At 37.9% G+C, this 25,792-nt stretch overlaps 1 pseudogene; it reads right to left on the bottom strand.

Moving 5' to 3' along the window:
* Positions 1-312: 312 nt before the first annotated feature.
* Positions 313-2,978, bottom strand: LOC126058082 (abl interactor 2-like; annotated as a pseudogene).
* Positions 2,979-25,792: the final 22,814 nt, after the last annotated feature.

Below are 25,792 nucleotides of genomic sequence, written 5' to 3' on the forward strand. Positions count from 1 at the left end.
AATGGACCCTTAAAGATGTCCAGGGGAGACCTGGTGGTGCAGTGTTCTTTTTTAAATTCAGAAACAGTCACTTTATTTCAATCCGGACTGCTTAGCATAGTACAAATGATGGAGAAAGATCCATTTGTTCAGATTCCTCTTGCTTCTTAGCTTTTGTCTTAGTGCTGGGGGATAAAGCAAACAATAAATAAATAAAATAGCTTTTATCATTTACATCTTTCATTCATTTCACTGGAGGGAAATCCCTGGGGCCTTCTGACAATCTGGGAAGATCTGACTATTTCTGTGCAGGAAGCATAGCCCTGCTGATATTTACTCAGAGTAATGCATGACAGACTCAACCTTATTCCTGGAAAAAAGCCCAGTCACTCCATTCACAACTCCCTCAAACTAACCATGTCATTCTTGATGACATAAATAATGGATCCTCCATGAAAGGACTGTTCATCATCATAAATGGCCATAACATTTCTTAAGTAAGATCTTGGAGCCTATGGAGGGTCTTCTTCAGCAAAGGATCACTATACTCAACCACGGCTGCTTCCTCTTTTTCATAATCTTCTAGAGGAGGAGGTGGAAGGGGGGTTCATCAAAGACTGGTTCTTCCACAGGTGGTAGTGGAGGTGGTATATCTGAAACTGGATTCTATAAAAAGGTTCTCCGTTCGTCTGATTCTTAAGGCTTCTTTGTAAAGTTATGGAAAGAGGGCATCTATAGGACAATAAGCCCCTGATTGTTGGGGGAATATGGTGAGAGGAGGGTCTATCCATGCTGTAGAACTGAACAGGATGACCTGGAAAGACACTGGGAGGAGATGCGGCAGAAACAGCAATAGAAGCCCCACACTCCCATTTCCACTGTTCTCCCAACTGCTCCTCCAACTACTTGGGTGGCTTCCTATACTACTCCTACTGCTGCTGTAGGTTCTATTTCTTTGATTCACAGAATCACAGAAGCTGTCCTCACAGGGCTCTTCTGCAAGGGAGCCATATTATGGGTTGGGCAAGGTATGCAATTATTTGGTACCACTGGAGGATGTATTGGCTCTGGTGTATGATAGGGGAGAGTGTTGCCCAAGTGTCCCATTCCCTAACATAAGGGGGCTGGGTGTTGTATGAGTTTGTTCTGAGTTGGAGGTATTGTATGCAGCAGCCCACCCATTTTCATAATACTAGGAACTTACCTTTACTCCACGTCCAACATGTTCAACAAAAAAATGGTGACTATACACATGGAAATCACCAGATGGAATACACAGGAATCAAATCGACTGCATCTGTGGACAGGCAAGATGAAGAAGCCCAACATCATCAGTCAGAACAAGGTCAAGGGGTAACTGTGGAACAGATCATAGATCGCTCATATGCAGGTTCAAGTTGAAGTCAGGAACCATCTAGATGATCTAGAGATCATATCAAGAATAGGTTTGATGCAGTGAGCACTCCTGACCGAAGACCAGATGAGTTGTGGAATGACCTCAAGGACATCATACATGAAGAAAGCAAAAGGTTATTAAAAAGACAGGAAAGAAAGAAAAGACCAAAATGGATGTCAGAAGAGACTCTGGAACTTGCTTTTGAACTTAGAGTAACAAAAGCAAATGAAAGAAATGATAAAGTAAAAGAACTGAACAGAAGATTTCAAAGGGTGGCATGGGAAGACAAAATAAAGGATTATAATGAAATGTGCAAAGACAGGGAGTTAGAAAACCAAAATGGAGGAACATGCTCAGCATTCTTCAAGCTGAAATAATTGAAGAAAAAATTCAAGCCTCAAGTTTCAATATTGAAGGATTCTATGGGCAAAATATTGGAGGAAGACTCATTAACGACCTTCAATATACAGATGACATAACCTTGCTTGCTGAAAGCAAAGAGGACATGAAGCACTCACTGATGAAGAACAAAGTCTACAGCCTTTAATACAGATTATACTTCAACATAAAGAAAACAAAAATCCTCACAACTGAACTAATAAGCAATATTATGGTAAATAGAGAAAATTGAAGTTGTCAAGGGTTTCACTTTACTTGGATCTATGTTCAATGCCCATGGGAGCAGCAGTAAAGAAATCAAATGACATTTTGCATTGGGCAAATCTGCTGCAAAAGACCTCTTTTAAGTGTTAAAATGCAAAGATGTCAACTTTGAGGGCTGAGGTGCACCTGATCCAAGCCATGGTATTTTCAATCGACTCATATGCATGTGGAAGCTGAACAATGAATAAGGGATACCAAAGAAGAATTGATGGATTTGAATTATGGTTTTGCCAAAGAATACTGAATGTACCACAGACTGCCAAAAGAACAAACAAATCTGTCTTGGAAGAAGTACAGCCAGAATGCCCCTTCTAAGGGAAGATGGCAAGTTACTTCATCTCACGTGCTTTGGACATGTTAACAGGAGGCACCAATCCCTGGAAAAAGACATCATGGTTTATAAAGTAGAGGATCAAGAGGAAGGCACTCAATGAGATGGACTGTCACTGTGGCTGCAACAATGGGCTCAAACACAGCAACAATTTTGAGGATGATGCTGGACTGAATGGTATTTCATTCTATTGTACCTAGGGTCCCTGTGAGTCAGAAGTGACTCAATGGCACCTAAAACAACTATGTGTGTGTGTGTGTATATATACACACACGTACATATGCATATATATGTGTATATACATTAAAATTTCATCTTAATTTTTCTGTTGGCTTTTTAGCTCTGTTTCTTTGCATTAATTTTTAATAGTTGTCCTAGAGATTACAATACATATCTTTAATATTTCACATTCCATTTACAGTAAATATTGTATCACTTTCTTAAGCAGAACAGTGATGGTCTGGCCACGTTAGGGTGGACGCGTGAGGTGTTGGATGAAAACAGGCACCTTAAAGGACAGCCTCATCCGAGCCCTCCTGCTGCAGGCTGTCCTCTGAACCAGGGGTCCTTCAGGTAGGGGGTCCTGGGTTACTTTGGATACTCCCGCATACTCGGCACAGAGTGCTAGGTTCTGGGCCTGCTGACTGTTCTTTTCTGAATGAGACCTCTCTGCAAATATGCTCCACCAGAAGCTGGGCCAGGCCAAGAAGCCCTCCAGCGTAAGTTTGCGACCCCATTCCTGGTGCCCCAATTGTCCAGATTGTGTCGGAGTGTGACTGCCTCTGTCCCCGTGGGAGCTTCTTCTTTCACAACCACCTGCGGTGTGTCCGCGAGTCTGAACCCCGTGTTGCCTTGTGCTGCTCTCCACGTTGCTCCCAGGCCCTTGAGCTCTTTCTTTTTTTCTCAATATTTTGGAACCGAGGTTGGTTGAATTTACGGATGCCGAAAGTGTGGATACAAAGGCCTAACTCTATGTCCAGGTTTTATAGTTTTCTGTAGGGGAGTCATTTGGTTGTTTTTAAACCATTATTTCTACAACCTGAAGTTAGTGATAGGCTTTTTTTTTTTCCTTATAAATTTAGTTCTTTTGTTGTTGAAAATATAGACAGCAAAACACACACCCATTCAACAGCTTCTACATATACAACTTAGGGACATTGATTACTTCCTTTGAGTTGTGCAGCCATTCTCACTCTATTTGAGTTGTTCCTCCTTTATTAAAATAAACTCAGTGCTTCCTAAGGTTTCTGCTAATCCTTTGAGTCAATTTGATCCCATATACAAAACCAAACTCACTGCGGTGGAGTCAATTCTGACCTACTGCAGCCCCATAGGACAGAGTAGAACTACTCCAGAAGGTTTCCAAAGCTGTAATCTTTAGGGCATCCAATTGCCACATCTTTCTCCTAGATCTCATATAGAGAGCTCTTAAAAGAGCATAATACTCAAAAAAAAAAAGCCCACCCAGTGTCATCGAGTCGATTCCGACTCATAGCAACCCTATAGGACAGAGTAGAACTGCCCCATAAAATTTCCAAGGAGCACCTGGTGGATTGGAACTGCTGACCCTTTGGTTAGTAGCCGTAGCACTTAACCACTACGCCACCAGGGTTTCCATAATATTCAAGGCAGACCTTTTTTACTAGTTAAGCTAAACTGTTGTTCAGTTTTATGATAATTTCAGGGGATATTTTTAGTTTAAGATTTAAATATTATCTCAGGACAATAGTTTTAGGGGTTCATTCACCCTCCGTGGCTCCAGAAAGTCTAAAGTCCATAAAAATATGAAATTCTGTTGTTCATTTTCCCACTTTTGATCAGGATTCAGCTGTGGAACCTTTGATCAAAATGTTCAGTAATGGTAGCTGAGCACATTCCAGTTCTTCTGGTCTTGTGGCAAAGAAGGCAGTTGTTCATGGTGGCAATTACAACACATTCTGTATCCTCCTCCTGTTCCTCACCCTCCTTCTTCCTCTATTGCTGCAGGTGAATATAGACCAATTTTTGTGCCTTGGATGGCCATATGCAAGCTTCTAAGACCCCAGCCACTACACAATGAACTAGGAGGCAGAATGGAAGACTAAACACATTATAAGGCCAGGTAACTAGAATGTACCATGAAACCATGACACCAAAACTCCAAACCAAGGAACCAAATCCCTTGAGGTGTGTGTTTGTACATAAGCAGCCTCAGCAGCTAATTCTTTTTTTCTTTTTTGGTCATTGTTGTAAATACATCTATCACACAACTGTTGCCAACTCAACTTTCTACAGGTGTACAACGTATTGACAGAAATGACAATTATTGGCTGTGCAACCCCAGCCTTAATCTGGAAGATTCTATGATAAATTAATGTGCTAAATGAAATCGTCCTGGGCTTTTTCAGTCAGACTTTTGTTTGGCATCCGGCTATGTTACTCTTGAGCTGTATGACTTTGGACAAGTTAATTAATCTTACTGGGCTTCAGTTTTCTCATATATGTATGATTAGCTTCCAAATACCAGGTTGTTATGCAAAAATCAGTATTATGCAAAAATCAGTATTATGCAAAAATGAAGGATGACCACATAAGATCACAAAGGGGAAGATGACTACATAATTACATAAGTACCAAATTATATCATTACATAGCTGCTAAATGACTGAGAATCGTGGCCCAGCCATGATTAGGTTGGGCCAGTTAGGTTGACACATAACTTTAACCATCATAGCCAGCATTACTCTTGGCTCACACCTAGGCGTTCTTTACTGCCAGACATACATTGTTAATGTGCAAAATAGTCAGTTGGTACTTTTTTCACTATCATCATAGCTGTGAATGGATAATGAGATAGTTGATAAATGAGGAGTGGGTGTATATAAGGAGCAAACATTACCTCCTGGTAGTATTGTTGGGAGGATTAAAATAAGATCTCAGTTTAGAGTTCACTTTCTGTAGGAAGCCCTTCATAACTACTCCCCTACTCCCATCCCTCTTCCCAGCATGTCTTGGTTAGCTGTTTCTTCCTGTGTATTCCCATAATATCCAGTACTTGTTCTATGAAAACTTACGTAGTATTTTTATTGTATTTTTCACTTTACTTGTCAGTAAATTCCTTAAGAGTAGGAAACCTGTATTGTTCATCCCTGTATCTCCTATGTCTAGAACATTGCCTGATAAAGAGTAGGTAGTCAATGCAACTTATTAAATAAATGAATTAATAAATGCACCTAGCATAGAGCCAGGAACAGAATATACCTCCATTATATGTTAGTTCCTTCCTTCTTCCTTTAGTGGAAATAGACATTTTGCAATTATTTATTAATACCAATAAACTTCTCCCCTTCCCTTCTCATGTTCATATGTCAGTCATTAGATTAATCTCTAAATAAAGTAGGTAACTGGCTGAGTGCGTGTTTATTTAATATCTGACATACACACAGCTGGTTTTATTTTTGGTAATTGCAGTAAGAGTAGTCTTGTGCCTTTTCGAAATTAGAGCAAAAGATGAAAGAAAAATAAAAGCATGTCAAAAGGCAACAAATTTATAAGTTTAGAGCATCTCTAACTAATCTCTCACATCAGTCTTCTGAAACTTTCGGGCTCCATGTGGGAGACTGGATTATTGGGAGACTATGGAGAGTGACACACATTCAAAGTGGCATGCACTGGGCCACCATCTTTGAGCAGGGCACCACTGTTTGTTTCCTAAACCAAAACCCATTGCTGTTGAGTCGATTCTGACTCATAGCGACCCTATAGGACAGAGCAGAACTGCCCCATATGGTTTCCAAGGAGCACCTGGTGGATTTGAACTGCTGACCTTTTGGTTAGCAGCTATAGCTCTTAACCACTATGCTATCAGGGTTTCTGTTTGTTTCCTATTTGGGTCAAAATCGATGGGCAACAGATTTTGTTGCTGTGCAATACGTACACTGCCCTCATTTACGTCGGTAATTACTGAATCGTTCCAAATCAGTTCAAAGCCCTAGTTGCAGAAGCAAGTCTCAACATTTGATGTGCCTTAGGCCAAAGTCTATAGTCAGAATCAACATGTTAAGTTTTCTCCCATATGAACAAAGCTGACCAATGCAAACCACAAGCCATTCTATTTTAAAAATAGAGATATATATGTGAGATAACATTTTGAAAGCACTTTTCATTCAACTATAAATATTTTCTTTCTCCATAGATTTCTTAATAGGGTTGAAAGAAATTTTATAATAAATACAGTAAAACTGAGGCATTAGGGTAGATAACACAATGACATTAGACTTAATATGTATTTTATTTATTTGTATGTTAAGCTAAGGAGCATTTTGAAGATAACTAAATATAGTTTTCAGCTTCCTGGAAATCGAAGAAATATGCAGCAAGTTATGAAATCCTCTTTATCTGAAAAAAAGGAAGCATAATGTATCCTGTTCATCTCAGTCTGTGAAAAAGTGAATCTGACTTAAAAACTCATGACAAATGTGATTTCCTCAAGAGTGATTTTGGTTTGTTTGGGAGACATTATAATCTATATTATCTTAGTATGAATTTGCCTAAAACATGTTCAACAAGATGGTGAAAGGAGATAATGGGTGGAGGACTTACAGAAGCTGGGCATGTCAAAGAATAACTCAAATACATTAAATTGTGCTGTGTGATGTTTGATTATTTTTACATGCAAATTCCTTTCTCACACATTAGAGTCAGCTGGTAGGCCAAGTCAAAACAAAAAGCAAAATGAGATTTATAAGAGAAAAGGTATCTGGGGGAAAATCCTGCAGATATTCTGGGAACAATGAAACTTTACTCTTTGCAGTTTTGGGGGGTATAAACTAATTACCTGTCACCTAGTAGAAGACTCAACCTGTATATTCTGTCATTGAACAGGATGATAAGAGGAAGCAGAAAAAACATTTCAGCTTTTTGTGGAATCTCAGAAAATGTTGAGTCTATCTGGCTGTGGAGTATAAATAATAAGCTGTCTCTGTATGACATCTGCTGGGTCTTCCATCAGCACCTCCACCTTGTTTAGGCCAGGTCTACATTACTTCCCTCATTGAATGTCTCATGAGAGTCTTCTAAATTCAATGAAGTAGGCCATAAGATGATGAATCTTTTTCCTCAGCACCAGCCAATATTGAGGGGTGAAGAGAATTTCCACCAGGCATTACCTTCTTCCCTTTAAAGAAACTAGAAATCAGTACTGTTTAATGTATTGCAGAAGATCTTTGTATAGAACTCAGTTATAAACAATTAATGAATACAAGCATGTCACAAAAGTCAATTGGAATACAGTAAAAACGAAGATGGTATGGAAAGGATGTGTGCTGTCTGCCATTCACTGGTAAATGGGCTTCTATTGCACTGCCTAATGCCAACTGAGAACTGCAGTGTTAGCCTTTAATAGGACTTGCCACACATACAGACTGTGTTATTCAGGAGAGGGTAGAATAGAATTGGAATGGTTGTCCAAATCTGGGCATCAGAACTATATTGTACTGTTGTTGTTGTGCCCTGTCAAATTGATTCCAATTGACAGCAACCATATAGGACATAGTAGAACTGCCCCATAGGGTTTCCAGGGAGTGGCTGGTGAATTCGAACTGCCATCCTTTTGGTTAGTAGCCTGAGTTCTTAACCACTTCAGCATCCAAACCAAAAACTCATTGGCGTCTAGTCAATTCCGACTCATAGCAAGGTTTGAACCCTATAGAATAGAAGAGAACTGTCCCATAGGATTTCCAAGGAGCACCTGGTGGATTCGAACTTTAACCTTTTGGTTAGCAGCCATATCTCTTAACCACTATGCCACCAGGGTTTCCAATTCACCACCAGGGCTTCAGTACTGTACTAGTAGTATTCATTTGTCAAGAGGAACACCATAGGATTTAGCTCAGGAGTAGTTTATTAGAGTATGTTATGAGTATTATAACATATAAGATACTAGAATATCTGCATAAACCATAGACTTCCAGAAGAATGAACAAATTAGTCTTAGAAGAAATAAAACCAGATTGATCCTTAGAAACAAGGATGGTAAAACTTCTTCTTGCTTACTTTGGACACATCATCAGGAAAGACCAATTGTATAGAGAAATACAACATGTTTAGTAGAGTAGAAGGACAGCAAAAACAAGGAAAACCCTCAATGAGATGGATTGACACAATAGCTGAAACGGTGGACTCGAACACACTAGTGGTCGTGAAGATGGCGCAGGAGCAGGCAACCTTTCATTCTGTTCTATGTAAGGTTGCCTTGAGTTGAAGCCAACTAGACAGCAACTAAAAACAACAGAATATCTAAAAGTATGCACCCCACAGGCAAACAGCTTGACCACTACCTATGTGATGATGCTTAAGACATTTGACATCTCTGAGCTTTAATTTTCTCTTCATACAATGGGGACAATGCTTTCCATACTATTGCTTGAAAGTTTATGATATAGTTTAGATACTGGATATGTGTAAAATTACTCTTTTGTTGTGGACATTTCCAAGTTCAGTTTTTATACTTGTCTGCTTGTAAAACCATCCTCACTCTTCAGAGTTCCTCAGTGACTATCTCTTTAGAGGTAAATCCACAATGATACACTCAGGAGCGAATTGCAAACTCAGAAGGCACAACATTTGGTTACACTTCAAAAAAACAGAAGTTTGTTGGAGCCATTGGGGGATTTGCATTGTAGGAAAGCAGTGTGTCCTTGGGGTTCAGAGCAGGGCGTCTAGAGTAAGGTTTGAAGCTGCGTCTGTGTGACCTTGCACAATTTATTTATTCTTTCTGTGCCTCAGATTGCTCATCTGTAAAATGAGGACAATACTGTTATTTCCCTTATTAGATTGTTGTAGGATTAAATAAATTAATATGTGTAAAGCAGTTAAATTAGTGCTTGGCACGTAGTAAGTGCTTTATAATTGTTAGATTTGATGATGATGATGAAATTGCTATTGTCTAGTTTCTTTTTATACATACCTCTTTCAAATGTTCAGCTACTTTTTTTTTTTTTTCCCAATAAATTAGACTATAACCCAGACCTGGTGCCATGGAGACTATGGGTGAAGCAAATATTAAGAGAAACCCAGGGCAGTTTTTAGAGAAATCCTTGACTCTTCTGGCAGATGAGATTTGAGAGTGAGTAAAGGAAAAGAGGGGCACCGATGGTGTGGAGTGGTCTGTCCTGACTTAGGAGGTGGGAGGACGGCAGCTACAAATGACACGTTCAAAACTAAGATTGGTAACAGAGCTGGGATATGTGAGGCAGCTTTAATACTAGTTGAGAAACCCTACTGAGAGAAGAGACGGACGGGCTTTGTTTGCTGTAGCTCTCACTATCCCAAAGAGAAGAGCTGGGAAAAAAGGTGAAAAGGCTTTCTTTCTCCTATTCCTGATGGGTCCAGTTTCCTAGTAAGCTTTAAAGTCTTGGGTCTTGTGCAATGCTTGGCCTTGAGACTCAGCAGAAAATCAAAGTCAGCTATGCCTGTGGAAATAGACAGGAGCTACAGACCCTCACAGAGGCATATGTTCTTATGAGCTTCACAGAGCCACAAATCATTTCTGTAATTTGGAGGAGAGTCAGAAACCTTTATAAGAATTAATGAACCAAGACAAACCTTGCAGTGACAGGCTAAGTCAGACGCCGGGGCAGAGAAACTGGCAGCAGCATTCTGGGAGAAAATCAACAAACTATGATAATCATTGGTGAAAAGAAGAGGGAGCACAGAATGTTAGACATTAGCTTATTCAACCACAACCATTGCTCAAATTGTGGATGTTTACATTGACTCAGGTATTAGTCTGTAGATAGTTGTTACATTGCTGTAAAATTGGTTTCAAAACTTATTTTCTTTTAAAGTTGAACACAAATGTGAAAAAAATATGTATAAATATTTATATTATTATAATAGAAGTTTGTTTTTGTTTTTGTTTGGTAAAAGCTAAATTAAAAGGGAAGAATCTACAAGTGAGATTTTCTTGAAGAAAGAATTCAACTGCTTGGGAAGGTCCATCTCAGGTGGCTTACACTCATTTGGGGCAAGATATGTTTAGAGTAAGATGAAAATGAAAAGGGAAAAGCAGCACCCTGATAGGGAAGAACAGTCATCTTTCTCAGCTCTATTGCCTCACCGTTGTTGTTACTTTGGAGCTTCACTGGAACATGAAGATGAGCTTCTGTTAAAAGTAATGGGAAAATATGGAAATGGGTAATGGTGATGGTGGTACAACATAATGAGAGTAATTAATGTCATTGAATTATATGTGTAAAAAATGCTGAAATGACAATTTTTTGTTATATATAAACTCACGACAATAAACAAACTTAAAAAAATGTATAAGAGGTTTTTCTACTGGTGTTATGGATGGAAGGATAGGACAACCTGCTTTGCAATCCTACATGTGGGCACCTGGTATATCTGGAGATTAGGTTGGTCCTGCCATCTGTGTGTATTGGAGTGAAGATAGGTATATCCCAATATGGTGGTGCTAATAGACAGGGTCCGTAGTTGGACCTTGATTCCATTCACCTTTCCCTTGGATAGCATTGCCAGGAAGTATCATCTGAAATAGGAGGTCAGCTCCATCCAACTTCCTATAGGTAAAGGCACATTGTATGAACTTTAGATCTCTAGATAGTGATTCCATTTCAGCAAAAGAGAAAACAGAACTTTTGTGTGTTTACTGTTTTCCATGAAGGATTGAAGAAAGTCAAATGGAAAGAAAAATAGAGCTTCTAAACTAAGTCTTCAAGCCTAGGATGTCAGGATAGATTGTCGGTAGTGAGGAAATACTTTCAGATTTTTACTATGAACCCTATAATATTATACTTGATGGTAGTCAGGTAGTCAACACATGAGTCTTCCTCTTAAACTGTGGATCGAAAGAGGCAGAAGAAAAAAATTAATGACATAATTGTGTGAAACCATGTTGGAAGTAGGTATGTCCTGTCCACTGGGCTAGAAGCTAAGTGCTTCAAGATGAGTAGAAGATGCATGCTGAAATTATTTTCAATTACAGATATTATGGGAGTAATACAGTTTGAAATATATTAATGCACTTTTCTTTTTTATACTTCGACTGTCTCCTGATTCGGCCAGATATATATCCATTGCCTCAAAAAGTAATGTTAAGCCAGGGACACAAAGAGAAACATTTGCTATTGACATTTTGAATTGAAAATGAGGGGGATTTTGGGTCCGTTGTGAGACAACATGCCAGACTTTTTCTGAATTTTAAAAATCTCCCCGTTACGTATCCAGAGCCAAGCCTAGGCAATGTAGATTGTAGAATTTTCCTGAAGCCATGGTATAGAAAGGATGGAGGAGCGACTTAAGAAAAGGTGATAGAAACAGGAAAAGGAGGGAGGAAGCCTCTCTCTATTCCTGGGTAAACGGGTAGATGAGAGAAGGAAATACCTGGGTGAAGTACTCCTTAGGTCCTTTGAATGAGACTAGAATTTCCACCTACACATTTCAGCCACAAGATGATGAAAACATGATCAACGTCCCAGGCCATTCTCTTCCTTGTACACAGTGTAGCCAAGCCACAGTAGAAGAGGAAGAGAAAGGGATATATAGATGGATGTACCTGCAAAAGTACCCCAAACACCCATGGCCTGCACAGGCTTTCAAGAGACCTGAGAGTTCCCACATGCTCAGGGATGAGGGTGAACTGAGGCTTTGGGAAATGTCAAAGGCACCAGTCATCAACAGAGAGACTATATGTCAGGATGAAAAGGCTACCGAGCACGGGACCTTACAGCTAGAGGCATGTATGTGAGGCTGTAGACTTCAGCAGCAGGACCAGCAAAGTTCCTCCAAAGATCAGGTGGGATTAAGACTACTTGGACTGATAGTAAGTAGAGCAGCCAGGGTCCATACTGGATATACACTTCCGTGGACATCAGTGCAGGCTCCCCAGGAATAAAATAGACCAACCCTGTGATAGGAGACTAGTGAGACCCAAGTCAAAAGCCTGTCCCATTACTCTAAGGAGTCATAATATGCAATTTTCCAGTGAACCAATCTGAAGAACAGAGAAGGGGAGAAGGGAAAAAAAAAAATTGGGAAATGATGAACCAGCTCTTATATACAAAGTTTGAATTTCAAATTAGGAAATGATTTAACCAATGGGATCAGTGGTTTTCAATCTAGGGATCACTTGGAAGCTTTTAAAACTCTGGAAGGCCAAGACCAATCAAATTAAAATTTCTGGAGGTGAGATCCAGGCATTAGTATTTTCTTAAAGCTTGCTAAGTGATTAAGAAAAGCAGTCACATTCTAAACCCATTGCCATCGAGTCGCTTCAGACGCATAGTGACCCTATGGGACAGAGTAGAACTGCCCCGTAGACCCTTAGCCTAGTGCCTGACAAATAATACGTGCTCAGTGTGTATTATCTTTTATATTTCCTAAACAGAGCAGGGCTGAAAACACTTTAACTCAGCAATGACTTTGGTTTGGTTTTGGTTTTGGTTTTGGTTTAGACTAAGTTAGTCCCTAGGTGCACAAGAGGTTTGCAGTCAGCTACTAGCCTGAAGGTTGGCAATTTGAACACACCCATCGGTGCCATAAAAAAAAAGTCTTAGCAATCTGCTTCTGTAAAGACTATTGTTGTTAGGTGCCCTTGAGTTGGTTCTGATTCATAGCGGACCCTGTGTACAACAAAACGAAACACTGTCCAGTCCTGTGTCATCTTCACAATTATTGCTATGCCTGGTTATCATTTTCTTTGTTACTAATATTCTTCCTCCTTTCAGAATCCGTCATTGTTACCTGGCATCAAGTTAGCCCCTGACTCATGGAAAGTCCATGCGCACCGAAAGGATAAGAGCTGCCCAGTCCTGTGCTATCCCTGTGATGGGTTGGGGAGCAAATCACTATGATCCACAGGGTTTTCATTGGCTGATTTTTCTAAAGTAGATTGCCAGGCCTTTCTTCCTAGTCTATTTGTGCCTGGAAGCTCTGATGAAACCTGTTTGATATCATAGCAACACACAAGCCCCCACTGACAGGTATCAAACCTGGCCTCCCATATGGAAGGCAAGAATTCTACCACTGAACCTCCACTGCTCCCACTTTCAGAATATCCCTCACCAACTTTAGAGTCTGTTGAATCTACCTTCTACAGGACACCTAGGTCAAAGCCCACCTCATATTTGAAGCCTTTTCTGATCCTGTAAAGGGCATATCTCTTTGCTGTGTGGACTCACATAACACTTTGCTTTTATTTCCTTTACCACATCATACTACAGCTCATGTTATATAGCTATATTATATTATTTATTTTACCATCTCTCCCCTTCTTCTATTAAGTTCTTCTACTAAGTATTCCTTTGGGCAAGAATGGCCTTAGCTTTGTAGCTCTTGAATTATTAATATAGTGTCTTGTTCAGGCTCAAAACCATATATTTTAATAAAATTTGATGTAAATGGTCATGATTCAAACCTAACAGATGTGAGGAATGGTTGCCCCCAAAATTAATAAATACTAGAGATATGCAGAATGAGTGGAAACCCCTAATTAAATAAGAGAAAGGTAAGGTGAATATGCAAAAATACAGTGAAACCCGCGAAAACCAGAACCTGTGTAAGGCGGAAGCCTGTAAGGGAAGGAAAACTCAAATATTTCCCATTAAAACAAGTGATTGAAAAGTGGTAAGAATGAACCCTGTCAAAGGTGGCAGAAAAGTTGCAAGACTCAGAGAGACAAGGCAGTCCTGGCAAGTTCCAGCTCTCACAGGTTTCGCTGTACATCTTTCTACATTTCTCATTTCTAGAATAATTTGAGGAATCTGCAGTTACTTAAAAATTGTGTATCTCTCAAAATAATGTGCTTAAGACCATTTGTCTTAAGCTGCCCATATGGGAAAAGACAATTTTAGTTGAAGTTTCTTGTCCTTCAATGTTCTCATGATATATTGTCCTTCTGGGTTTCCCAGGCAGCATTGTAGAACTTCATAAGTAGTCAAATACATATTTAAAAGGAGTTATGACAAACAGAAAGTGTTTTTTTTTTTTTTTTTTCAGGATTTAAAGGGTCGTATCTTTAACTGACAGATGATTTGCTACTGGCATACTTGTTGGGTTTTTGTTCATGAACATTTTGTTTGAGGTTTTCTTATGGAAGAAATGCTATTCTTGGTGTTTTCTCTATGCCCTTTTCCCCAAGTGGTAAAATACAATTCTTCCTATTTATGCTTCCTGGAAGTTTGCTGCTTTTAAGAAAGTAACACAAGGAAGCATGCTTTTCCTTTTCTTTCCCTTGTGGCCTTTGAAATGAATGCCAAAGTGTCCTATAAGGCTTAGCAGTCATTTCTCTGGCTTCATTGTGCTTTATTAATGGGTAAACTGATAGTGAATTGACTGGCAATGAACTGCCTACGAAAGAACACATTTCAAATTCAGTATCTACATGAATTGACAGATATCTGGTAAAAAGATAGATCAAGGGTTGCCAGTTAGCTTAAAGGTCACATTTGTCCTCATGACTTTTGGTCCAAGCCAAGAATAAATTATTTCAAGTTGTGTAAATCTCATCACTTTAAACATTTTTAAATATTCCTCTAAGTTTTTCTTGTACTATTGATGTGCCTTTCAGAAACAACTCTGCTGAAGTTTGAGAAATATTTGCTGACTCTCTGAGGAGAGCAAGGGCTCAATGGTCTGTTTTGAATTCTAGTTCAATTTCTTTCTGATAAAGGATTTTCTTTATTCACAAACGAGTGGTGCTGGTTGAAGGTGGAGTTCAGCTGTTTATATACTAACACGCAGCAATTATGATGAAACAAAACTCATTCTAGAACTCTACTGTAACTATGGCAACTAGAATTAAATGAATCCCATTAGAAGTACGAAAAGCCACCCAGTGGGAGAGAGTAAATATTATCTCTTATTGATTTATGAAGGTTCCAGATGATGAAAAGTGGTTAATACATTTCTGTCATGAAACACATTTGAGAGGGATTCTTTTTATTGATAGAGCCATTGCCTATTTAAATAATGCCAGCCAGATATCATTAATTTTTACGTCTTCTTTCAATCACTTTTGCCTTCATTACAAGAAGCTACCACCCTTCCTATTATGATCTGTATTTTATTTAGGGGTAATAAGGAGGAGACTTGACTTAAGGACCATTTCTGATTATGTTTGGCTAAAATTTGACTAGACCAAAAATTGTAAGTATAAATGGATTGCACATTTATTTTGAGGGAGAATTAGTTGATTCGGCATTTCACTTGCACTTGGGCAAAAACACTCAATAATCCTCTTGGCTTCAGGTGGCTGGTGCTGGTAGTAGGATTCGTTGGAATAGGAAATTTAAACTTTGGGTAATTTGTTCTTTAAGTGGACCAATTTAAAATTTGATTCAAGTAATAATTTGAAACTAAATGGAACAGCATTGTGTACCAAGATTAAAGTTTTTGTGTCCCAGAGAATTTGGTGTTCAGGTGTCAGTGTGGCTCTGCATTCAAAATGTCACCATGTGCTGTACCCACTTCCACTCTCTCCCTAAAACCACCTCAGCACTTTGTATTTTGATTCAAATAAAAAGGTCATTGTGACTCTTTTCCTCTAAAATACCAACAGCAGCTAGAAGAATGGAGCATCTAACTAAACACCAGGCTGAAGGACACAGACTCACACTGGGCAGTGGGTGCAGGGTTTTCATCCTTTGCATGTTTCCGTGATTATTTTTAGTCACTTTGTGTCTCAATGGGAATATAGTTGTAGTGAGTTAGGAAGTACATTTTTCTAAAACAAAAGGAGTGTTCAGTTGCCAAAAAAATCAGAAAATTATGAGAGAGATAGAAGACCTGAGGTGACACTTAGGTTCTCTTAAGGGTGATAATAGTGATGGTTGAACAACATGATACACATAATTAAAAAAAAAAAAGGAAGGGACAGAGGTAGAAGCTTGATAATCACAGTGAATAGTATATAAAACTCCTTTGATAAGTCATTGTAGCCCATGTAAGTCTTGAGTCCAAGATGTTCTTGAAAAAAAAAGTTTTTTTTAAAAAAAAACTAATTTTCTGGAGCCCAATTGTTAAGAGCTTGGCTGCTAACCAAAAGGTCAGTAGTTTGAATCTACCAGCAGCTCCTTCGAAACCCTACGGGACAATTCTATTCTGGGGTCCTTATGAGTCGGAATCAACTCAACGGCAACGGGAACTAATTTCCTACTCTACTGTTCCTTTAATCCGCAGAACTACTGAATTCTAAGGTTAACTTCTGGCTGTGTTTATATATACAGTGAAACCTGTGAGAGTCAGAACTGAATGAGGCCACCTTGTTTTTCCAGGTCTCACAAGTTTTCTGCCTTGGACAGGGTGCAGTCTTACCATTTTCTATAGCTTGTTTTAGTGGAAAATATTTGAGTTTTCCTTCTCTGACAGGTTTCAGCCTTATTTTATTTTTTTTTTCCTAGCTTCGGACTTTTACTGGTTTTACTGTATTAATAGTTGGGATTTACACAGCTTGTATACTCAGTCTTATTTCTGATGAGTTTTGTTCTGTTATTATAGATATTGAAATTCCTGAAATAAAATACAGCCAATCCAAGTACTTGCCTGGGTAATGGGAGCAGCAAAGCCTTACCTAGTCTGGCCGTGATGTGCTGCTGCTCTCCAGTCCCATGTTTTACCGGGGCCTCCAACCGATGTGTCAAAGTGGGCTCCTAAACCCCTATGCAGCCTGATCCCTTCTGCTTGCTGTCCGAAGGTTCATGGAACTCCAAGGTTTTCTAGGCATTTTTATTACATTTCAGAGCGTTCCCATGCCAGATTGACATTCTGCTTCGAATCAGAAGATATGAGAACTGGAAGGGATTTAAGAGATCATCTCATCTAAATAGATAAGAGACTGAGACTCAGAGAGGTGAAGTGAGTTGTCCAGGGTCACACAGCTCATTATTGGCACAGCGGGAGGTGAGACCTGTGGTCTGCGAACTCCTGATTCGAGCCTCTTTCCATTATACCTCATGAGCTCATGCTTTCTCTTATGTCCAGAGGAAGGCACTTCCAGGTCTTTCTTAGCGTATGAGCCACAGGCAGAAGGCAAGTTACCACTCCCAACCTAGTGTTCATTACTGACCACTACACCTGTTCTCAGTTTTAAACCAAACCAGACTCATTGCTATTGAGTCAATTCTGACTCATAGTGACCTACAGGACAGAGTAGAGCTGCCTCATAGGGTTTCCAAGCTATAATCTTTACGGAAGCAGACTGCCGCATCTTTCTCTCATGGAGCAGCTGGTGGGTTCGAACCACCAACCTTTCAGTTAGCAGACAAATGATTAACCACGGCACCACCAGGGTTTTCTCAGTTCTAAAGGAAGCAAAAATAATTATCCTGAACATTCTGCTTTTATATTCATTACCTACTCTGTGCCCGTTAGTTGCTCTTTTTTTTTGGTAATGCTTTTCCTGATTAACTTGGTCTCTGCAATATAAAATGGTGAAATGCATTATCCTGGGTAAATGTGATGTTATTAATGTGTTTTATTCTAGTTATGGGTCATTATTTCCGATAGATGTAATCGTCCTAGCACTGAGACCTAGCAGGTGGTCTCACTAGAAGTTATAACAGTTTTCTTAACGGTCTGGTAAGAATGTCATTTTCAGGGCAGTAAGGGCAGAGAGAAATTGGTCCCAGAGCTAGTTTGCCTCTGCGCTCACTCCCAGGCTTGAGCAAGCAAAAATAAATACATTTTTTCTTACTGATCAGCTGAGTATTTTGTCCTGCCTATTCATTTTCAGGAAAAGTGATAAGGACCCCTGCATATTTATTTCCTATTTATGCCCTGCCCCCCCAACCCCGGTTAATACTGCTGATGGCCCTGCAATGCTTTGCTTTGCTAATTCTTAGAGGAAAATGGCCTTTTTGCCTCCAGAGAGGAACCGACACCCATTCATGCAATCAGAGGTGATTAAAGCCAGTTGGTCAGGCAAAACACAGAAACCACTGGGAAGCAGAAATCAAGAGACACTTTCCGTTAGAGAGATCTCACTCTTGAGAGCACGTATGATAGCAGTATAATGGGAGGAATAGATACCATGTATTCAAATGTTAACATCTTAATATAGGTAAGAAATAACTTCGTGGTTAAGAAAATGATGCACATTTGATGGTTTTTCCAAAGTTTTTCTTGCACAGTGCATAACTGGCTTAGTGTATGATCACAGGCATTAATCCCCAGAAGAAACAAACTGACTAAATTGATAGACGTGTTCCCCAATGTTAAGAGTATTGCTTGCACATATCCCAATTCCCGGTTTATTTAAGGCATGTGTGTGTGTCTGTGTATGTTTGTGTGCATGCATATGTGTGTGTGTGTGTCTGCCCATGGCTGTGTGTCCTGAGCCTTAGTTAATTGGTGCAACTGCTATGGAGTTTGGGTTAGTAATTTATATACCTCACTGATTGTTCATTGCTATCGTTGTATTTCACTAATTCTAAGATGATTTTTCCTCCACATTTTAACTTTTCTTAAGTCAAGAGTCTTTTCTAACTGGTGGTGCAAGGGGACAGTTTTGCTATAGTTGCCATTGCTTGTGCATGCTTGAACTTCATGACATGACTGAAAAGCTGCAACCCTGTGAGACTTCCGTCAACACACTGTTTAAGAAAGATTTTAGCAAGGAATATGAGGTTGTAGTCTGAAACCCTTACACGAAAGCACCAATATGAAATCTTGCAGAACGGGTGCAAGCACATTGGGAGAAAATCCCGGATACAATACTGGAACACTGTTTTAAGAACACTGCATACCAGTGCTCTTGTGGAATCAGAAAGTGGCTCAAAAAAGTCAAATTCTGGATACAAAAAAGTTTTCAAATACCTTTACCAATTTATTTGATTTACATTTTCCTTTTTAATGTATGTACCATTGATCCAGCCGAATGTGGAAATTATAGAACAATATCATTAATATCACACATAAGCAAAAATTTTGCTGAAGATCATTCAAAAACAGCTGCAGCAGTATATCGATAGGGAACTTCCAGAAATTCAAGCTGGTTTCAGAAGAGGATGTGGAAACAGGGCTATCATTGCTGATGTCAGATGGATCCTGGCTGAAAGCAGAGGATACCAGAAGGATGTTTACCTGTGTTTTATTGACTATGCAAAGACATTCGACTGTGTGGATCATAATGAACTATGGGTCACATTGCAAAGAATGGGAATTCCAGAACGCTTAATTGTGCTCATGAGGAACCTTTACATAGATCAAGAGGCAGTTGTTTGGGCAGAACGAAGGGATACTTATTGGTTTAAAGTCAGGAAAGGTGTGTGTCAGGATTGTATCCTTTCACCATACCTATTCAATCTGTATGCTGAACAAATAACCTGAGAAGCCGGACTATATGAAGAAGAATGGGGCATCAGGAGTGGAGGAAGACTCATTAACAACCTGCAATATGCAGATGATACATCCTTGCTTGCTGAAAGTGAAAAGGACTTGAAGCACTTATTAATGAAGATCAAAGATCACAGTCTTCAGTATGGTTTGCCCCTCAACTTAAAGAAAACAAAAATTCCTCACAACTGGACCAATGAGCAACATCATGATAAATGGAGAAAAGATTGAAGTTGTCATGGATTTCGTTTTACTTGGATCCACAGTCAACTGCCATGGAAGCAGGAGTCAAGAAATCAAAAGACACATTCCATTGGGTAAATCTGCTGCAAAGGACCTCTTTAGAGTGTTGAAAAGCAAAGATGTCACTTTGAAGACTAGGGTGCACCTGACCCAAGCCATGGTATTTTCAATCACATCATATGCATGTGAAAGCTAGACAATGAATAAGGAAGACTGAAGAAGAATTGATGCCTTTGAATTGTAGTGTTGGTGAAGAATATTGAATATACCACAGACTGACAAAAGAATGAACAAATCCATCTCGGAAGAAGTACAACCAGAATGCTTCTTGAAGCAAGGATGGCGAGATTGCGTCTTACATAGTTTGGACATGTTTTCAGGAGGGATCAGTCTGTAGAGAAGGACATAATGCTTGCCAAACTACAAGGTCAGCAGAAAAGAGGAAGACCCTCAATGAGGTGGATTGATACAGTGGCTGCAACAATGAGCTCAAGCATAACAAAGATTGTGAGTATGGCCCAGGACCGGGCAGTGTTTCGTTCTGTTGTGCACAGAGTCGCTATGAGTCAGAACTGACTAGATGGCACCTAACAACAACAGCAATGTATGCACAAGAACACTATATGAAAATAACAAAAGAACACCAAACTCATTGCCGTCATGTTGATTCCAAATCATAGCGACCCTATAGGACAGAGTAGAACTGCCCTGTGGAGTTTCCCAAGGCTGTAATCTTTACAGGAGCAGATGGCCGCGTCTTCCTCCCATTGAGCGGCAAGTGGGTTCAAACTGCTAATGTTTTAGCTAGCAGCCAAGGGCTTTAACTGCTGTGCTACCAGGGCTCCTATATAAAAATAGCTAAAAAGTCTAAACAAGATCTTTCAATAAGTTTTGAAATAAAAATCCTAAAGTGCAGAAATGTATATTGTCATCGATTAACTGTTAACGTTTATTCTCTTACAATCAATGGCATTTTAGTCATCATATCTAAATATATCTAAAGCCAAGAGAGGTTTAGCAAATGACTAGTCCAGCCTTTTTATTTTGTACTTGAAAAAATAACGCTCATAGAACTTAAATGAGTTTCCCATGATTACACAGATCACTGGCATATGATGGTACAAGTTTCCATTTAGATAAGCTAGGTTTTCAAGAGGTCACCATTGATGACTATTGTGAACGAAGTTTCTTTAGTTGTAATAGCATGTTACCTTCTTTGACAACACAATGAGATTACATTGTTCCTCTCAGTATGTGAGTATATAGTATGATCTAACAAAGTAAAGTGATAAAGAATTTCTTATACTGAGGGACCTCCCATAAAAACATGACTCCTTACAATGGAATATTATTCAGCCATAAAAATGAATGTTGATTCGTGATACAACTTGGAGGAACCTTGAAAACATTATGCTAAATAAAAAATGCCAGCCACAAAATTTCACATATTATGCAAATCTGTTCAAATGAAAGTCTAGAATGGGAAAAGCTATAGAGATAGAAAGTGGATTAGAAGTTTTTTAGGATGGAGGGGGTGGTGGATGGGAGATAGGGAAGTAACAGCTAAAAGATATTGGCTTTGCTAAAAGATATTGGCTTTCCTTTTGAAGTGATGAAAATATTCTAAAATTGACTGTAAAATTGGCTATGATGGTTACATATATCAAGGACCATTGAATTTTGCACTTTGAATGGATGAATTGTATGGTATGTGAATTATATCTTAATAGCTGTTTAAAAATAAATGAAATAAATTAAAAAAAAAAATGGTTCTTCCACCAAACACACTGAAAGTTCTTGTGGGATAGAAGTGTTTTCCTAAAATTTCAGGAACTATTGTTTCTGGAATAAAAATGATAGTGTTCCTTGAACATCTGGAGAGTTCAAGTGGTTTGCAGAATAAAACACAGTTTAACTTCAGACGGTCTAAACATCTTTCCCATATTTCTAGCTAGTCTTTCTTAGTTCTTTTTTTTTTTTTTTTTGGACATTACCATGGTTTTCAGCCTTTACAGTGCATCAGAATCAATTGTGTACTTCTTGTCTTCATAGTTACTTTTATTTTTATTGAAACAATATAATATGTATAGATAGTTTTGGAATCAAAAGCTGTAGAAGACCTACAATGAAAAATAGCAGGCCTTTTTTCTCTACCTTCAACTCCAGTAACTCTATATTCAAACATGCTTGATGCTTTCCAGCCATTTTCCTTGACATTTCTAAATGATACATATTAAGTGAGACAGTATGTCATGTGTGACCATATTTTTTTTAAACAACTTTACTGAGATATAATTGACCTGTGATAAATTGTACAAATTTAAGTTGTTCAGTTTCATAAGTTTTGACTCATGCCCACACCTGTAAAACCATTAAGATAATGCGCATATCCTTGCCACCAAAAATTTCTTTGTGACTTTTTGTAACGTCATCCTCTCATTACTCCTTGTGACACTGCCTTCTCATGCTCAGTCAACTGCTGGTTTACTTTCTGTCACTGTAGATGAGTTGGATTTTCTAGAATTCTATATAAAAGAAACTATATAGTAAGTACTCTGTTTTTGTCTAGTTTCTTTCACTGAGCATAATTATTTTCAGATTCATGTATGTTTTTGCATGTAACAGTGGTTTATTCCTTTTTATAGCTGAGCCATATTCAATTGTATGGATACACTAAAGTTTGTTAATCTATTAAATTTTGATGGACATTTGGATTATCTCCAGTTTTTGGCTATTGCAAATAAAGCTATTATCAACATTTTTGTGCAAGTCTTTCTGGGGAAATATACTTTTATTTCTCTTGGGTAAATATCTGAGAGTGGAAGACCTTGGTCATATGGTAGGTATATGTTTAGCTTTTTAAGAAACAGTTTTTCATTCCCATCTGCACTGTATGAGAGGTCTAGTGTCTCTATATTCTCACCAACACTTGGAATAATCAGTCTTTTTTAATCTTAGACATTCTAATAGTGTATGGATATATTTCATTGTGGATTTAATTTTCTTTTCTCTAATGACTAATGATGTTAAGGATAACCAAGACTATGTTGATATTTTAATGAAATAGTTTGAATAATTTAAAAAGTTGAAATCTAAATGTGAATATCTACACTGAACAAAGTATCAAAACTTTAAATATAGTGTAAATATTATTGATTTTTCCTTTTGTTTCAGACCTATATGGTGCTTGATACAACAATGACATTAGGGATCTTTTTCATGTGCTTATTTGCCATCTGCATACTGTCTTTATGAAGTATCTGCTCAAACCTTTTGCTCACTTTTTACTGGGTTGTTTGTTTTCTTATTGGATTTTAGAATACAAATCCTTCATAAGATATATGATTAGAAAAATGTTTTCTCTGTTGTTTACCTTTTCTTTTTCTTATTAGTGTGTTTAAATGAGTAATTTCTTAAATTTAATGAAATCAAATTATCAATTTTATCAGTTCTAAAATTTATGGGTTGCGCTTTTGGTGTAGCAAATTAAGATTTGCTTAACCAAAGTCTCAGATTTTCTGCATTTCTTCTTCTAGAAGTTTTAGAGTTTTAGGATTTATATTTAGTTGCATTATCCATTTTGAGTTTATTTTTGATATGGCAAAAGATATAAATAAAAGTTAATTTTACTTTTTTTGGCTTGTGGATATTCAGTTGTTCCAGCACCATTTTATGAAAAGACTGTCTATTCTTTACTGAATTGCCTTTGCAACTTTGTTGTCTTTTAAAGAACTTTGTTCTTCTCTTTCACAGATATTTTGGCTATTTTAGATCCTTTATCATCATCATCATGTATGAATTTTAGAATCAACTTGTCAATATCTACAGAAAAAGTCTGCTCAATTTTTATTCAGCTTACATTAAATATATAGAACAATTGGGAGAATTGATAACTGTAATGATTCTTCCCATCCATGAACATGGTTTATCTCCCCATTTATATAGATGTTCTTTAATATTTCTCAGCAATGGTTTGTAGCTTGAATGTACAGGTCTTGTATATCTTTTGACAATGTATCCCTAAGAATGAGTTATGAAGTATTTCCTTTTTCTCTACTTTCTGGAAGAGTTTATTTAGAATTGGTATTTTTTATTTTATAAATATTTCCTATAATTCGTAGGTAAGGATATCTGGGCCTGGAGCTTTTTTGTGTGTATGTGTGTGTGTGCATGTGGGTAGAGTTTTAAAGCACAAATTCAATTTTTAAAAAAGATACAGAGCTATTCAGATTCTGTTTTTTTCTTGCTTGATCTTGTTAGTTTTTCTCTATGAAGTCACTTGTACATTTCATCTCAGTTGTCAAAATTATTGAGCCCAAATTATTTATAGTATTTTCTTATTATTCCCTGAATATCTTTAGAATATATATTGTTGCCACTTCTTTCATTGTTCACATTGGTAATTTGTGTCTTCTATCTTTTATTTCTGATGTCTGTTTGGAGGTATACTGTTTTACTGATCTTCTCAAATAACCAGATTTTGGATATATTTGTTCATCTATTGTTTTTCTATTTCCTATTTCACTAATCTCAGTTCTGATCTTTATTATTTCTTTTCTCCTATTTTCTTTTGATTAATTTACTTATAAAATTTAAGGTAGAAATTAATGTCATTGAGTTGAGTCCTTTCTCCTATTGAAATACAGCCATTTGGTGCTAAGAATTTCCATCCTTTTTACTCCTTTGGCTGCACCACACATTTGAATATGTTGAGTTTTCATTTTAATTCTGCTTGAAATACTTTATTTCATTTTTTACTTCCTTTTTTCACCTACAAGTTATTTTGAAGTGTATTATTTAGTTTATAAATAATGCCACTTATCTCTTTCATTTTTTATTTCTAATTTAATTATATATATATGTATTTAATCAAGGAACATAAGGAACATACTTGTTTTGATCTGGACACTTTCAACTTCCTGAGACTTCTATGGTTCAGAAGGTAGACTAGCTTGGTAAATGTTCCATGTGCACTTGAGATGATATTCTTCTGCTATTGGGTGAATTTTCAATTAGGTCAAGTTGGTTGATAGTGATTTTTCAAGTATTTTTATACTTACTAATTCTCTGCCTACTTATTCTCTCAGTTAGTGAGAGATGAGTTTTGCAATCTCCCATCATAACTGAGGAATCCAGGCTATTTCCATCCTGTGTCTCTGGTATTTCAACATAAGACCTCTAATATCCTATGCCTAGGAAAAATGAGTTTGGAGAACACAAGCCATTGCTAAGAATCATGGACTAGAACTGACATATGTGGTGCCTGCTACTAAACATTGGGCAGAAATAATTATTACATGGCCCCAATCTAAATACAAGGAAAGCTGGGAAATATGGGTGCATGGAATATTGGTAAGGAATGAGCATCTTTTCTACAATTAATGTGATAGAAAATTAGGGATGGAAATACTCTGTAGACTTGTTTCATGCCATAACTTTTAAAACATTTCCCAAATCACACAGCTGACATTTTGGATCTAACAAGTATCCTATCACTTTTTAAAAAGTAAAGCCCAGTTTCGTTCATGAAATCTTTGGTATGGCACAGGTGGTCCCTGTCTGAAGAAATGATATAGTATAGTAATTAAGAATTTTGAGTGTTCATTATATGCCAGTGTGTTGATTACAATACGTGAATAATTTTATTTAATATTTACAGAAACCCTATGGGATACTTTCCATTTTTATATCAATTCTGAGATGATAAAACTGAATTGTAGAGAGGAGATAATATACACTGACAGACAGGTAAAAAATTGGCACAGCTGTTCCTTGGACCTTGATACTCAGTCCGCCTGACACTGAAGTCCATTCTTTAGGTTTTTGTTACTATTCAGGAGAACCTGTTC

The sequence above is a fragment of the Elephas maximus genome, chromosome 14 (assembly GCF_024166365.1).
Source record: "Elephas maximus indicus isolate mEleMax1 chromosome 14, mEleMax1 primary haplotype, whole genome shotgun sequence".
NCBI classification, from domain to species: Eukaryota; Metazoa; Chordata; class Mammalia; order Proboscidea; family Elephantidae; genus Elephas; species Elephas maximus.